Here is a 16547-nt window from a genome sequence, read left to right on the forward strand (position 1 = left end):
CTCCTTCTCATTAGTTATCTGACCACTGGTGGGAAACACTACTGCAATGACATGATGCTGGACAAAAATTTGCATATGTGCACATTCCGTCTTGGGCATTTTACAGACATCTTTGTTATTTATGGTAGCTATAGTCACTTTAATCATTGTGACAAAGTCCCCATGATTTTTTTTTTTATTAGCCATCCATATCCCAGCAGTCTTTTGCCGTTAGGGGGAGTACATCCTGTTGACGCCAGTGTGAAACAAATGCAAAATTTAAAACACTGTTCCACCAAACCTCCATGTCACATCCTTGCAGGTTTTGATTCAGCAACTCGAGTAATGTGAGTCCAAGACGGTTGACTGACCAAAACTCAAAATACTTGCCGACACTTTGCAGTGAAATATTGCAGGCAGCTGTTAAATCATCTGAGAGCTTCTTGTTGTCTAGACTCGCATCATGGTATCAGTTTGTGGCAAAATTATTATCCCGAACAGTTGTGATATTGTAAGAAAAATCTAAAGGAGTGGGAATCAATAAAACAAAAGAAAAATGATATGCCTAATCAAGGCATGCTTAATCCAAATGTTATGCAAATAGTGAGTACACCCTGAATTGGTCATCAACCAATCACAGGGCAAATATAGACAAACAACCATTCGCACTCACACTCACACCTATGGGCAAAGTGCAGTGCTCAATTGGCCTACCATGCATGTTTTTGGAATGTGGGAGGTAACCAAAGAACCTGGAGTAAACTCACGCAGGCACGGGGAGAACATGAAAATTCCACACACGAAGGCCGAGCTGAAATCAAATCTTGTGCCTCTGAACTGTGTGGCTGATGTACCAACCGTTGCTCAACTGTGCCGCCTAAGTTGTGTTAAATTTTTATTCATTTAAAATTAGTCAGGAAGAATGAAGAGATCCACTTAAGACCAAAACAACCACAAAAAAGAGAGAGAGAGGGGGGGGGAGAGTTGTTCTCTTTTTTTTTTTTTTTTTACATGTGCTGCAGTTTCACTGCTTCAGTCTTATTTTCCCCAGTTGAACTGCTTATAGAGCCAAGTCTGCTGTGTTAGCTCACAGGAGGTGAGCTGTCCAAGAGGATGCCTCTGACCCTCCGACCAGACGCTGTCTCACCTCCGCCACCAACAGGCTCTATATTCAGTGACGCCTGAAATTAGATGCTTTCTGGGATGGAAGTGTGGCGGAATTGGCATTGAGGCCAGTCTCTGTCAATCACTGAAGTCATAGTTTTTTAAAGACATTCACTGGTTTGGCACAGGAATTTGCAGTTTTTAATTATGGGTGTTTATAAGTTTGAAAATGGCAGCATCTTTTGAGATAAAATACTTTGGTGCAGTTCCTAATCAGGAAAAGAAGCATTTCAATAACGTAAAAGGAATGGACCCACATGAGGAAATAAAACCACATCATTTCTCAACAAAGAATTATTTGATTATGATTAAATGCACTGACATTTTATAAATTGTGATGAAAGTTGATGAAAATGTTCAATAGGTGTCTGGTACAAAGTTTTTTTTAAGAAAAAGCTTCATTTTGGCTGTAATTAGATTTATTAAAAATTTTCTTAACCTAAAAACCTTTTCAAGTAAAGTGTAAAATACATAAATAAATATATAACATTTCTCCATAAACAAATTCATAAATAAATAACCTTTCTCCATAAACTGTATTTGAAGGAAGATATTTATTTACTTACAACTTTTTTTGAATATAGTGCAGGTGCACTGAATGTTTTTGTCATGAACGCAAGCTGTCAACCGGCCCACCCAATCCCCGACGTGCGCATCTGTGAAGCTATTCAAGAATGAAGGAATATTTTATGTACATATGACACATTCGTCGACCAGGATTAACACACTCCAACAACAACATTCTTCTCTTTTTTTTATACAATCGTGTGAGCGTCTCACTGTAGAGACACCTATAGAACGTCATGGTCTCATTACAACGTCAGTGACAGACATATTACTAGAGAGGAAGGAGGTGGGATATGGTTTTTGAACACATTTTCAACAGATGGTCTTTACGCGTTTTACCACTTGCCTTTTCCATCATCTCTTTATGCTCACATTCTCTCTACTCCCCTCTTCTCTCTCCCGTCAGAGCGGCAACCCACCCTATTCCGAGATTTTAATGGTACATGCCATTAGAAAGCCCATCTCTAGAAGGGAGGAGGAAGAGGGGTGGACTCAGTCTCAGCTAAGAGGCTAGTTTAGTCCCCCCCCCAACCCAAACCACCCCCCCTTAGTATAAGCACATTCACATATGCCTTCGCACGCGTAGAGCCACCTCATTCGTCTCGATAGAGCGCTCGGCTTCAGAGTGGACCAGCCAGCCAGCCGGCAGCAGAGAGGCAGAGGGGGACAAAAGCAGAAGGGAGGGAGGAATAGAAAGAAGGGGTGCAAAGCCACTAAATAAAACACATCACCACAGAGGAAAAGAAGAAAAGAAAGGAAACATCCTGGGGAGTTAAGGAAAAAAAAATCTCCATCACGTAGATGAGAGAATCAAAGAAAAGGATGCTCTGAATGCCGGAAGAAGGAAGGAGAGAGACACAAAACACAGAATTCTGGAATGAATGGGAGTCCTGCTTGCCTGCCGAACACATGCACTGGGAATAGCAGACGCACGCTGAAGTCACTGAAAAGGTAAAGAAAAAAAGCTCCATTTATTTTCCTGTGTCCTCTGTCTGATCCGGTTCTACTTGAAAAGATGCAAAGGAGCTTTGACAGACATGAGGCAATTTCCATGCTGATCAGGCGACAAGGAGGAGATTGCCATCTTTGTCCCTTGGTTGCGGTTGGGCATGACACGGGGGGGACGAGCGCGAGCGAGAGCGAGAGGGAAGCTGTGTTGCTTGCATGCCTGCTGCAAGGAGGGCTTTGGGAAGCGCTTCCGAAAAGAAGAAGGCTCTTGATGAAAAGGATGGGGCGATAATCCTCGGATGAGCATGCTGAGATAGCAATTGTGGCGATTTGCTCTTAACTGAGCATTTGAGGAGAGGCACATGAGGTCTGCTTATTTTGGATTGTGTGAGCTAAGCTGATCAATTCATAGTCCAATATCGAAACAAGATCGAAGTTTAATACTGTGAGACAGCTGCACACATCGCCGGCAGTTTTCTCAAGCTCAAAACCTGACAGACCCACTTTGGCTCATGACCCAAGGGAGCAGCGAGCTACCTTTTCCTCGCTTAACAACTTGTCTGGAGAGGAAAACAAATATAGGCGCAGGAAAAGGAGAGCTTGAGTGGGCTGTAGGATTGCTTTTCTGATATCTGCCAAGAAAGAACCTGCTTTTTTGCGATTAGATGGACTTCACACCCGGTAGCCTTCGACAACTTATTGTCAACCCGTTTCTGTCGAATTAGATCATCCAGGTGGGTTCACACCGTCACGGAAAAGTACAGCGGAATCGAAAAAGTCAAATGCAATCAATCACGGGTCTACCAAGGAGATTATCAAATTTTGAAACTGTTTTGGAATTAGAAACGAGCAATTTCCGTGGCCAAACATTTTTTTTTTATTGAAATAAAATGTCAATTTCAATTCACTAAAGTCTCCAAACTATCCATAGGCGATGATATAAAGACAAATGGTCAAACTGCCACCATTTTTTTTTATTGAAATAAAATATCAACTTGATTCACTGAAGTCTCCAAACTATCTATAGGTGACGATGTGAAGACAAATGGTTGGTTGTCTGCATGCTGGTACGCTGTCAGATGTGATAGGCTCCAGCTCACCCGCAACCGCAAAGAGGTCGAGCCGTATCGAAATTGAATGGATGGGTTTCTCTGTGTAACCAGATTGTTAAAATAACTCGAGCTGACTGTGTAATGCAAAAAGTGTGTCACATGCATCTCTCTCTCTCTCTCCCTCTCTCTACCCCTCTTTCCCCCTATCTCTCCCCCACTCTCATTTTTTTTTAACATTCCTAAAGTCTCAGACATGTATAAGAAGTTCACTTTCACATTCAAATGTAATGTTTTAAAGAGTAGCCTATCGAGCGATTTCTTGAGGCCCTTACAGGCTAATTTGCTTCTGTCTGCACCATTGCATGAGCTTCTCTAATATTTTAGTCCATTCAAATATTTATTTACCTCATCATTATGTGTAATTTTGCAGTGAGCTCAGGCATTTAGTGCCATAGGAAAATCTTGCACAGTGTGAATATGGTGCCAAAGGTCTGAACTCCAGTTTTGAAGCCTTAGTCATGTGTCAGTATGCATCAGTCCAACTGCCTGGAAGTTCTGACTGGTCCAGTCACAGGCAGCTGACACCCAGCATGACATCAAGCACACAGGGCAAAATATGCTGCAACTTTTTTTTTTTTCTTTTCAATTTATATGCCCCAGAGACCAGCACTCACTTGGATTCTTATGAATGCAACCAAGTACATTCACTCATCATAATAATGTTCGGTTAATCTCATTTTAGAAAATAATTATACACGTCCGTGTGTGATGCGGGAGCTATTTCAATCCACTGCCGTCACTTACACACTGTGCGATGGAATGAGTCCTACTGTGTTCTCTCCTCATTCAATCCATCCTGCGAAATAACACATCTATGAAATTTACATACTCAACTAATCCAACTGCCACTGTTTCTCATTTGTCTCGTAGAGTAAGTGCATACATTTTGATCTTGACTGTTCTTCTGCTCCAATAGCTTTCATGCATTGAAAAGACTCGATGTACTGTATATACCGTATGTGCGCATGTGTTGCCCCCGGCTCTTTGTAACACTGGTGGTACCGCGCTCTTTGACCGTGCATGTATTTAGTTTCTGCTTAGTGTGCCAATGTCAGCAAATAACATGCACATCTCACTTATGGAAGCGGACACCTCGTCATGTCATGTGTGTTCATGGCTAAAGGGTCTACAAATACATAACATGAGGTGGCAGTTATTGTACATGCAAGAGAAGAGAATTGACTTGCAACACCAATTGAACATAGGGAATGAATTAACTTTTTTTTTAACAAATCAAAACTATGAAAAATGTAGACAATAAAACATGGTTCGTCTATGACCTTATCATTTCACTATGTCAAATTTAATTCAAAATTGTTAGAGTTTTGGGTATGGAATGAGTTAAATTACAGCTGTAAGAAAAGCCGCAAAAATGAGATTTTCTGTAGTGCATCTGAACAATAGGATGACAAAGATTATACACTGCCTCCTATGGTGCAATGCGGGTGTTACGCAGTATGATGTCGTGTGTAAGACGCACACATTTGTACTTTGTAAATGCACACACACTTACACATCCATATGCTCAAAGAGAGCTCATCACTGATACCTGTGCAGCATTCCACACATCATTGCACATTGTAATCACATGTATGAAGCCTGGCAAGAAGGTGGGATTAGGCTCTGTGAAAATGTTCGGGGAGATAATGACGAGATTGCGAAAGTTTGAAACACGGGGCAGCATGTGGGTGCCTGTAGAGGGAGAGAAAAATAAGGTAACAGTGGGTGCTGAGGAAGAAGCTAAAAATACAAATGGTGGACGCTTAAAATTTCGAAAAAGAAAATAGATCCTCCCCTGCAGAGCAGGTGTTAGTTGCTTTTGTTTTACTGCTACCAAGAACAATTGCTTGTAACAATGAAAACTGTTAAATTATCCACAACATCTCTTCATTACACAAAGTGGCAAAAAGCGATGCAGTCAAATAAAAAAAAGTGACGTAATAAAATGTGTTTTCATTGACTATTGCTAAAATACAGAAAAACGATCTTACCAAAACATTTAAAAGTCGACATTTATCAAGACGCCGGGAGATAACGATACCATATAAGGATTTTAATATCTTGCTCCTCCAGTGGTATTACGATATTGTGCCCGTGTGCTTGAAAAAGACTAGTTCCCTTCCCTGTGCCAGGCTTTCTCCCTCTGAGGAGTTTGCCTGAGGTGCATCATAGCCGCTTGACCAACAACACTGAATAATAAGAGGCAGAATTTTCCAATCTCATGCGGCAGATGAAATCATCAGCTTTTTTTTGCAGCAAGCTTACAAAGGCTGCAAGAGTGGAGGACATGACAGAAAGGGTGAAGAGTCTGAGAAGAGAAAGAAGAGTCGCACTCTACAACATCACAATCACAAGAGTGAGGTGACGCGAGTCAGATGGAAGTTAGCTTTCTCGCTCTGCTGTTTCCAGCAAGCTGATAAATAATGCAAGACAAAATGTGAATATATTTGCACCTCTGCCAAGTGTGAAAAGCATGAGGCTAAAATGTGGGCTTGGATTTATTGTTAGTTGGTTATTAGTTAAAAGCATGATATCACATGATTGATGACTGAGAACATTTCTTGAATGGTAGTTCTAGGCCATATGTAGAAGATGAAAGATTTTGGCATTAAGATTCTGCTTGCATTGAGGCCAAGTAGAGCAGTGATGCAAATCCAGTAGATGGAGATCCAATGGAAAAAAACAACCCTGCAGTGGCAATGTGTGTCTGCATGTCCACTTTGTAATTTTCATTTCAAACCAAAACATTCACGCATGTATTGTTAAATTGGAAGTCTTTGCAAAAACAAAATACACTTTCACATTGTGTTGGATTAGGTTAAAGATGCTGATCAAGGAATAGATTATTATCATTCCTATGACTGTTGCCAAAAGAACTGAAGGGCATCTTCAACCCATCATTGCCGAATTGTTCGGTTTCATTTTTTTTAGATTTTTTTTTACACAAAAGCAATTCCAGCTCGGAAAGGGAAAAAATGAAATTTTATATATAAAAATTCAAGGTTAGTATCAGATACATGCATAGATATGCATATATATGTGTGTGTATATATATATATATATATATATATATATATATATATATATATATATATATATATGATACTTGCCACTGAACCTCACATTGCGATTTACAAATTCAGACACTAATGCCGAACAATTCATATATGAGCCCTTTCCCTTTATGCTTAATGATTGTTTTTTCATAATCTCATTATGTGTATTTGTACTTGGCCATGCAGCCTCAGGCAAGTGCTGCTGTCTGGGAAATAGGGAGGTAGTATTAGGGACAGCTGGCGGTGCAGTGTCACTTGTGTTCACATTCATCAGGCCTGCGAGAGATTAGGAGACAGTGGTTGGATGCTACTGGAGGCGCAGTCACATGGTCTATTAATATAAAGACACCCGCCCCCACAAACACACCCACAAAGACCCATTTTCTACTGTGCCTTTAGGCAAAACAAAAAACAATAAGCAAAGCTCCTCCAGCTTATTCTCTCTCATACACAAACATACACACAGAGAGTGAATGAAAACAGTAGAGACGCCTCCCCCCCCACACTCCTCGTCACCTCTCCCCGGATTGATTAAATTACATGAAATAAGAAGGCCAAGGAGCTTAGCCTGCAGTCGCTGTGGTCTGGTGGAGGTGTCACATCCAAGAAATACAGTGCACACCATAGAGTAGCCACTATACATTCTACCTAAGAGTAGGCAGCGGAGGTCATCAGGAGAAGAAAGAAACATTTGACATAACGACTGAGGTCAACTGGCTTCATCATTCTGCCCTCATCTTTGAGATGCAATTTAATAAACCCTCGACTCTTTCAACTCTTTTCCTCAAGCTTTTATGGCACATGAAATAGTACTTAATTTAATGACATCAGCATACACAAAATATATATATGTACTATTTGACCCATAATATCCATTTTGTGTAGTTGTGAAGTGTTTTTTTTTGTTTGTTTGTTTGCTCTTATTCCAAATTTGTTTTCTCAACTGGCACATCTATCTGGAGTGACTGCAAAAAAAATAATAATAATAATAAAAAAATCCAAATATAGGTTTTGGTAGCACATATTGTTCATTCACTGGCTTATTTAACTTTATTTTTGTTTGTTTCTGACAGACATTCACCTAATTCATTGATTTATTTGCATTTATCGCAGCAGCTTTCATGTGAAGCACATTATCTAATTGTAGAAGGAAAACTAAAAGTGGCTAAAGTATAATCACAATGAAATAATAGAAACAATATGTTTTTTTTTATTTGTTTTGTGAAGGTTCTTTGTGAATATTAGTGGCACACAGCATGCTTGTTTTTGGTTATCTGTATGATAAACATCTGTCCTTCAAGGGACAGCTTCACTAATGAGTTGGAGATTAGGTCTACGCAAGGGCAGACACCACACAACAACAAAAACACAGGCAAGCTCTCAATTGTCTTCCCTAAGACGGTTGAGACTTTGTTTTAAATCCCCCAGTTTAAATGAAAACAGTGTTTCTAAATCCCGCTGTCATGAACCAGCCATCTAATGAGCACGCTGGAGCATAAGGCCACATTTGCTCATTAACGACCTCAAGTCTTTAGTAATTGGGTGTAATGTTGTGGGATTTGTTTGTACTTTCACACGCCCTACATTTCTTTGCTTCTACACGTGACTGTGTACCTATAACGACCTCAATAATAAGACGGCGAAAGCATATTCTGATTTTACCGTATGAGCCTGACTGATTTCGTCGCCTGCCGGAATAATAAGGGTGATAAATAATTAATGTGGCTAAGATACTGTGTTGCATGCATTAAATTGTGCATAGAGCCTCTCAACTAAGTTATTGTATTGTATTACAGGATGGTGACAGTGACGCAGATTCAGTGGAAAGACACAAATGTCAATTTAATCTGTCGACGCTTTGACTCGGAGTTCAATTCTTAATGAATTTTCTCCAATCTACCGTACACAATTCATGAGAGGCTTATTGATTTTGAGCCTAATTTGACATACAATGGGTAGATGTTTCTTGTTGACCTATTCTTCACAAATTCTACGTGATCATTTTCAAATCTTGTCAGAGTGAGAATCCTATTGATTTCCAATTATCTCTGCTTGAGATGTATTACGCTCGTTGTAGCTTCTAATTAGTCAGTGATCACTTTTTTCATTGTGATTAATCAGAGGAACAACATACTCATGGATCACTGAGCTTCAATGTAGCATCCTCTTATTTCTGATTTACAAGATGTAGATCAGTCGGCGTTCCTAATCTAGGCTGTGAAAATATAGTTAAAACCATGACAGGTTTTTATTCGTCGATGCTGAATGAGCGGCACTCTTTTTTTTTTTTGCAATTATCTTTGCTAAACAGTGTGAAATAGGATTGGGCTTGAACGGTTTGTCTGATATTCCTCTAAGTATAAAATTATTTGACTGAATGAGCTGGACATGTAATCAATCAAAGTATGAAATGTTAACAAAGGTGGAAAAAAAAACTGTCAGCCAATTAGCATAACAAGCAATAGTTTGCCTGTTTTTTATTTGATACGCAATATTTTAAAAAACTCTTTTGCAGCCTCTTGGCTGGCTCTGGCAAGTGACGCGCAGTTACTTGTAAACAGGTATGAAAGAAAAGGTAGAATTTAATGTAGAAAAAAAAAATGCATGTATGCATCACTGAGCTGTTAGGCAGTGTCAGCATGATTGTTTTTCATATTGCTTGCATGACATTTCATGTGCGCTAGGCACCAATTACCTTACTTGCTCAAGTGTCGCATCTGAGAGTCACACAAATGCAGTATACACGTGTCACTTGTTTCTTTGGTGAATGCCAACAAGCTCTAAAAATACATCATTTAAATGTGGACAGAAACCTGCCTAGTCCGATTTTTATCCTTCCCCGGGTTTTCTGTTGATGTGGAAAATTTTATTCGACAAACTCCCACTGCATCCAGAAGGGAGAGAGTTTTTTGTTGTTGGAGCAGGTTGCGTGTGTGTCTTTTCTCAAGATCCTACACGGACAAGGTGACACGGTTGATGCTGGTTGCACAACACATTTGTTTCAGTTTGTTTCAGACGTCACTTGGTATCTCCCCCAAAAAGAAAAAATCACCTCAAAGCGAAACTAACCCATCCGTGTCCATTTGCTAACCCTATGAAAAATAACATGAAACAGAGAAATTCAATTAACGGCTGCAACATTCTCAGGTTCATTTCATATGAAGGAGTAACTTTGAAGGAGCTTTGACTGTGCATTACTTTTATCTTGTATTTTACAGCTAAACTATGCCATAATTTGACCATGTTATCAAACTTCAAGATGATTAAAAGTTATTTCTCTTTGACATAGTGACCATTGTTATGGTAGTGAATAATACCAATGGACCATACTTTCATGATTGGACAAGACAGGTAAATTAAAGGGAGCCCATGATCAAAAAGTTGCCAGTTATCCCTGAAAGCTATTTCAATTCTAAATATGTTACTATTGTGGGCTGCCACTTGATGGTTTTTTGACATAACCTGCTTGTTTAAAAAAGAAAATATTTCAATGTTATTAGTAGACAAAGACAATAGCGATAGTTCTAATCAATCTAATGCACTGTGGCTATTTTTAGCATTATCATCGTTTGTGCTGTCTGGTGACACATCTGCGTGACGTGGTGGTGCGTGTGAAGTGCTGCACAGGGATCAAAGTGGCTCTGTGAATTTGGCAAATACAATATTTGCTGCTTGGCCTAAGGCAGGCGCATGTGTGTGTCTGCTTCAACATCGGTGATCTGTGTTCCCGATGTGACTCATTGGCACGGTTGTCCAGTAGCCATCAATCCAATTCCTAATCAAATATATTGTCAATTCCATTTACATAGAGCTTGGGGAGGGAATATTAGTTTGGGGAGACACTAGGAAAAGTCACTTATAAACATTGAACATCTCATTATCTACTTCTGCCTGAGCTGGAGTTCAGTGATTCAGAAGTTATTTGTCACAATGAAGGATGCCTGGCTGCATTGTGTACACAATTTTGCACTTCCTTACGCCAAACGTCTCACGGATGTTGCGACGGGATCATTTAAAGGAACGGCGAGAGGCTCGCTTCATTGACATTCAGCCGAGCGTGCAGCCTCACCGCTGAAGATAACCGTAGACTGTGCAATGTTCCAACAGCAAGTTGCACGTTAATGCGCGGCGGGTTGCAGGCTCGAAACAAATGCCCTTGTGTCATTGATTACACACTACAAGCTAATGAGATAAACAGAGGCTGAATTGATTCAGTAGGAGAAGAATCATGCCAGAGGGGCACATGAAGACAGACGTCTGTATGCGTGGACACTTCCATACAGAGAAGAGCGTCAACAATCTGCACTTTTGGCCGAGAAAAGCGCCGTCTCCACCCACTCCAATTCTCACTATGGAATATGAACTACTTAGCAATTACTGCGTAAGCCCCATCTTCAATCAAGTCAAGCTTCATTGAAGGCAGCCTTCTGGAATAATGTGCTCAAAGAAGTGATCTTGATGAAAGCACGCATTGATGCATTGGTCAATTATGGCCACTGTAGTCATTGGATCACTGACTGTATTGACAAAAAAGGTTTTATTACTATTATTGTTTTGGCAGCAACATTGCTCAAATGGGTATGAGCTTTTGTTCCATATCTTTAATATCCATCTGAAGGCCGATGTACTCGTACGTTCTGTGTCCTGGACTAGTGTGTGCATGAGTTTTTTTCATGGCTCCCATTTCTTTAATGTACAATGACATTTCTGCACATTCATAGGGCAAAATTCACATATATGTTACTGGTCAGGCACAGCACTGCAAAAGTTGTCATTTCGATGGTGCTATGAAATATTGAACAGTGAAATAAGAGAGTTTTTCAATGTCACAAGTCCTCTTGCTGCCAAAGTTGTCCTTCAAATAAGCAAATTTGTTATACAGTAGAAGATGTTTGCACACTGTAAATATTTTGTTGACTTCACTTTAATTTGTCAAGAGGTTGCATGAAATAAAGTAATCTGGATCCAAATAGATAATTATAGACATGTACATAAACTTAAAAAATGATCATGTTTTGTAATGATTATCACTACCGGTTGCCAGAACTGCATTTCAAAACACGTATTTAGACTTTAGACCACATCTCCTCCCATTCACTTTGTATGGTGCAAAGACTCGTGAAACCACCAAAACAAAAAATAGTTGTCGATACAATGTTTCTGTGAACCGAGTGCTTGTCAACCTGAATAATCGAGTAAAAAAAAACAGGGTGGAACAATGAATCAGGTGGTTTCAAAATAAATATTAATGGTGCTTTGTTTACAGTATACAGTACGTGTCTCTCAACCAAAGTCAATTGGGATTGGCTCCAGCTCACCTTTGACCCTAATGAGGATAATAAGTGATATAGAAAATGTATGATTTATGATTCAGTTTGCCATTGCAACTTTTAGCACGAGAGGTCAAATGCAGCTATATTTAATTGTTCCGCAAAAAAGCTTGAGGTTAACAAATGTCATTCTCATTGGTTGTCAAATTCCTTTCAATTAAAATGTGTTTATTGACCTACAGCCTGCCCCAAGGCACATTCACACCTAACGATAATCTAGAGACCAATTTAGGGGGGGCTAACTGACGGTCATTTCCAGAACCTTTTGACGGCGAGGCAGATATGCTACCACTTTACGAGGCTGCACGTACATGAAATTTAATGATATAAAGTATTGCCTATTCAAAATATTGCTGATCTCATTGAAATGAAATGAATGAAATCAATCAAAGGTTGACAAATGACAAGGATTTTGTTCAAGTTTGTGGTTTTTGTATTTAGTGACAAAATAAATCATGACAAGACAGATATTGGCAGCTTTTGTCATTTTCAATTGTGATGGAATGGCCCACAGCGATGGATAATAGCTTTTTTGAACACGCAGAAGTCAAAGGCAAAATGGCCAAAGGTTTTATTACAGCATGTCAAAAAGGAAGGGTGGGGGGTTAGTAATGGGAGAAAAATCAATACAGGTCTAACTACGTCGTGGTGCAAATGAAAAGCATGCATGCCAGGATAATGGATATAGATTTGTGGGCGTGTGGCTCGTGATGAATTGCCATGTAGAACTTCAATTTTGATATATCGTGCTGCAAAGTGCATCAAGCCTTTGTAACTGTCAGTGAGATCTTCTCACTTTCCAGGACTCGCAAACGCGTCTAAAGTGCGAGAAAAGCAAGAAAAGGTGAATAAAAAAAAAAAAAAGAATAAATGAAGACAAGAGATCAGAGACATTAGCGACATGTCCGTATTTGTATTAGCCATTAACACGGGTGGTGAAAAATCCAGAAAGGTAATTGTTAGCACAATGCTTTGGGTGCATGTCACATAGTCACACAATGACTTTACATTCTTGTTTTTATTCACCAGACTGTTTAAAGTCAGAAGTGTTAGATTCATCCTATTTTGCACCTTCCTTGCTTGAGGGTTTACAGGTTTCCGTCCTCATCCAAAAAGAGGATTTTTTTGTTTTTCTTATTTGGCAGCAGTAATTGTACTACCCACTTTATTGAATCTTTTCTCAGGTTATTTGTTTTTGTGGCTGGAACACAGAGTGAAAATAATAGCTGAACTCAAGGCCCCGTATTTCGTTCATGGGTGGCTCCCTCATTAAGAATACAATAAACAAGGTAGTCTGTCTGTCTATGTATTTATCTCTCTCTTCTAAGAGGAGATAAAACAAGTCATTTTGAATCATTAGATTTCTCAACTAACATGACATCAGTCTTCATTAGGAACAAACAGAAAACATCTATGAGAGCACGAATTTCATTTGATGGTTAATTTTCTTAAACAAGGAGTGTCAGACAGTCAAGTATAAATATATAAGTATCTATATGTCATGAAATCAGACACATTAATCAATCCCAGATCAATCTCATCCCGAATTACAGTAAATACGATATACCAGAGCCAAATGCCATTCTATGCAACTTGATAAAGTATAAAATGATGAAAAGCAAGTGGTGTGATAGGGTGATATTTGAAAAACAATCTCATACTGTTCATTGTGCTTAATCCAAACAAACTGTGACACTCAATGAGAGCAGAGCTGTCCCTTTGATCAAACATCTCTGACGGGGAGAGCAAACATTTTACGATGGCGCAGCTTAGCAAATATAGCATGTAATTAAATGGAAATTTTGACGAATTTTGAATCTTTTGCATTGAGCTTTTTTTCCAAAACAAACAAAAAAAATCAGTGAAAGATAACAGCATTACAAACACTCGGTTTTGGCATGTAAGGAGTATTAAGATAAAAACACAAACACAAAATACATGATTGCCTTACACATATTTTTTTTCTAACTTGTTAAACAAGTGTAAAAGGGAGCTAACCACTGCATATTTGTTAAAGAGGAATTTTACATTTCCATGAGTTAGAGACAAAGCCTGCCTTTCATGCAGTATCTGCATTTTTCCATAATTCTCCTATTATTTTTATAGTAATCTATAGTAATTTATAAAAACATACTGAATAGCAGCAACTGAATAAATAAATGAAGAATATGGTAGGTTTGTCAACAGCTAACAGAATGAGTACTGTGGAGTGTAAAAAAAGAAAAAACACTCCATTCAGTCTTTCTTCTTTTTTTTGATATATTTTTCAGTCTTTATCAAGAAAATGCAGACATGTGCTTGCAGACCGAAAGATGCTTCATATTCTGACTCCTTCTGCACATGATTCACTTCTGCCTGAAGGTGTTATGCTTTGATTCGGGGCGCAGCTGTTGCAGAACATCCCCCTGCACCATCGTGCCACCAGTTGGAAGCCATTTGTTAACATGCAGGTGTTTTCTCACCTTCTCATAGCTTACCTGATACCACAAAGTCAAAGAGGCCAAAGTATTGCTGTTAATTGAAATGTGTGGGGTGGGGGGCATGCAGAAGACACAGCAATAGGCTCCAGAACATCCCGTGGTAGCAAAGCTTATCTGGGGATCAACCTATACCTGTAGGTGAATTCAATGTCACACAACTTCGATGGATATGGTTGATTCCTCTGCCTCATTGGGGAGATAGAGGACAAGATGCTATCTAATTCCATTGGAGGTGAAATACACAGCTAATAAGACATTCTAAATAAAGCACGTGGACTTTGGAATTGAGTGGCTTGCATGTTGAGGGGGAGAAAAACATTTTCAGGGGATTTTTAATCGATGGACGCAATGTATTCTGTATCTTATTATGCAAAAATGCAGCTGCCTCTGAAGCCATTGAATGGATCATAACCGGACTGTTCTGGTTGTCTTGAACTGCATCAGCCTCAGGCCGAGCCTTTGATTCTGTCCAATGAAGAATGCTCAAATCGTGCGATATATTTAACTCAATTTTAGAGGTATATTTTTCCCCAAACACTGAGGTCATTTTCAAAGCAGTCAAGGATGATAGCGGCTTTAAAACAAAAAAAAACAACAACAAAAACAACACACTAAAAACTAAAAGGTATGATAACAAGGCTTTAGTTTCCAATGTGAAAAATATTAAGATGAACCAAATAAACAATAGCATTTATTTATTTCTGTGACATAAATCAGTTCCAATGATGGCCTACACATCATTTCAATATTTAAGTGTTTTTTTAAGAAAAAAAATCTGAATATGTTGGGTATAGATACAGTAAAAATTGACTCATAAGTATTCACTTATGATTTTGCATTAGAAATGAAGTCTCTTTCTAAAGTCATGTCAAGCAGTCTTAAAGTTACAAGTCCACATTGTTGCTGTGACAATTTTTCAAAAATCCAAATATATTCTGGTGGAATAATATGTATTTGTCTCGGCTTTTTCTGTATAAAATCTCTTCAAGACGATAACTGTCGTCACCATGGAGGACAAACAATGCTGTGATGAAAAGGGAGTCTGCACACAGTATGCTCTTGATCGGGGCCTGCGCTTGTGCTCTTGATGTACAAGTGCACGGGAAGAATTGAGTGCAATTTTTTTTTAGCCTCATTAACTACAAAAAAAGAAATACACTAGAGCGTGGCTTAGCTGATAAGATAGCTTTGGTAATGCGCGGCTTTTGTTGGCAAACTCATTACATCAAAACCATATTTGGTAACTTGAGCTAGTAAGTCAATAGACAAGGTTGCAGGTGGATGGAAATCATCTTGATTTTCAAACATTTTGGCATAATAATCGTCCAATCCAAAAAAAACACTTTTTTTTTTTTTAATTGTGCATGCATAATTGATACCCTGCGCCATTCGGGGTAAAATGCTGTTTTCAAACATATTTGCCAATACGTTCCAACGTACATTTCAATGCACTTGCAAATATGTTTGTACGACATACTGTAAATGTTACTCCACATTCGCAGCATACTTACGGACATATGGAGTTAGACCGCCAATAACATCATTAGCTCTGATGCTGATGTGACATTATAATTGAAACACATCTGGATGGTCCACAGTCCATCTAGCAACAGTTTTGAGACTTTAGTGGCGTGTATGTACAGAAGCTGATGGATGGCCATGTAAGAAGCGAGGCACCACGTTCCATTCATCAGGACCAGACAAGCTCTTCAGGCCTGTTGGCCTTACTGACAAATGACCCTCCAAAGCACCCCTGAAAGAAGTGTCCCTTGCAAGAAGAAATGTCTGCAAGAAGTTCCAGCTTGCCCGTAAAAGGACAGCAACCTCTTGAATGTGACTAGAGGTGTCCAAATGGACACTTATTCTACCCAAAGTCCATAAAACACCTCTGAACTTTTTGTCTTCAGCAAC

General features: G+C 39.1%; 1 protein-coding gene across 1 annotated transcript in view; it reads left to right on the forward strand.

The window, feature by feature from the left end:
- The first annotated feature begins 2385 nt into the window (after positions 1 to 2385).
- The window catches only part of b3gat1a (beta-1,3-glucuronyltransferase 1 (glucuronosyltransferase P) a), a 53872-nt gene continuing 39710 nt past the window's right edge, over positions 2386 to 16547 (forward strand). The window contains exon 1 of the mRNA XM_085915992.1: positions 2386 to 2661. The gene's annotated coding sequence lies outside the window, so the exon portion shown is untranslated. The remainder of the gene's footprint in view (positions 2662 to 16547) is intronic.

This window comes from Syngnathus leptorhynchus, chromosome 7 (assembly GCF_054491065.1).
Source record: "Syngnathus leptorhynchus isolate UIUO chromosome 7, UIUO_Slep, whole genome shotgun sequence".
NCBI classification, from domain to species: Eukaryota; Metazoa; Chordata; class Actinopteri; order Syngnathiformes; family Syngnathidae; genus Syngnathus; species Syngnathus leptorhynchus.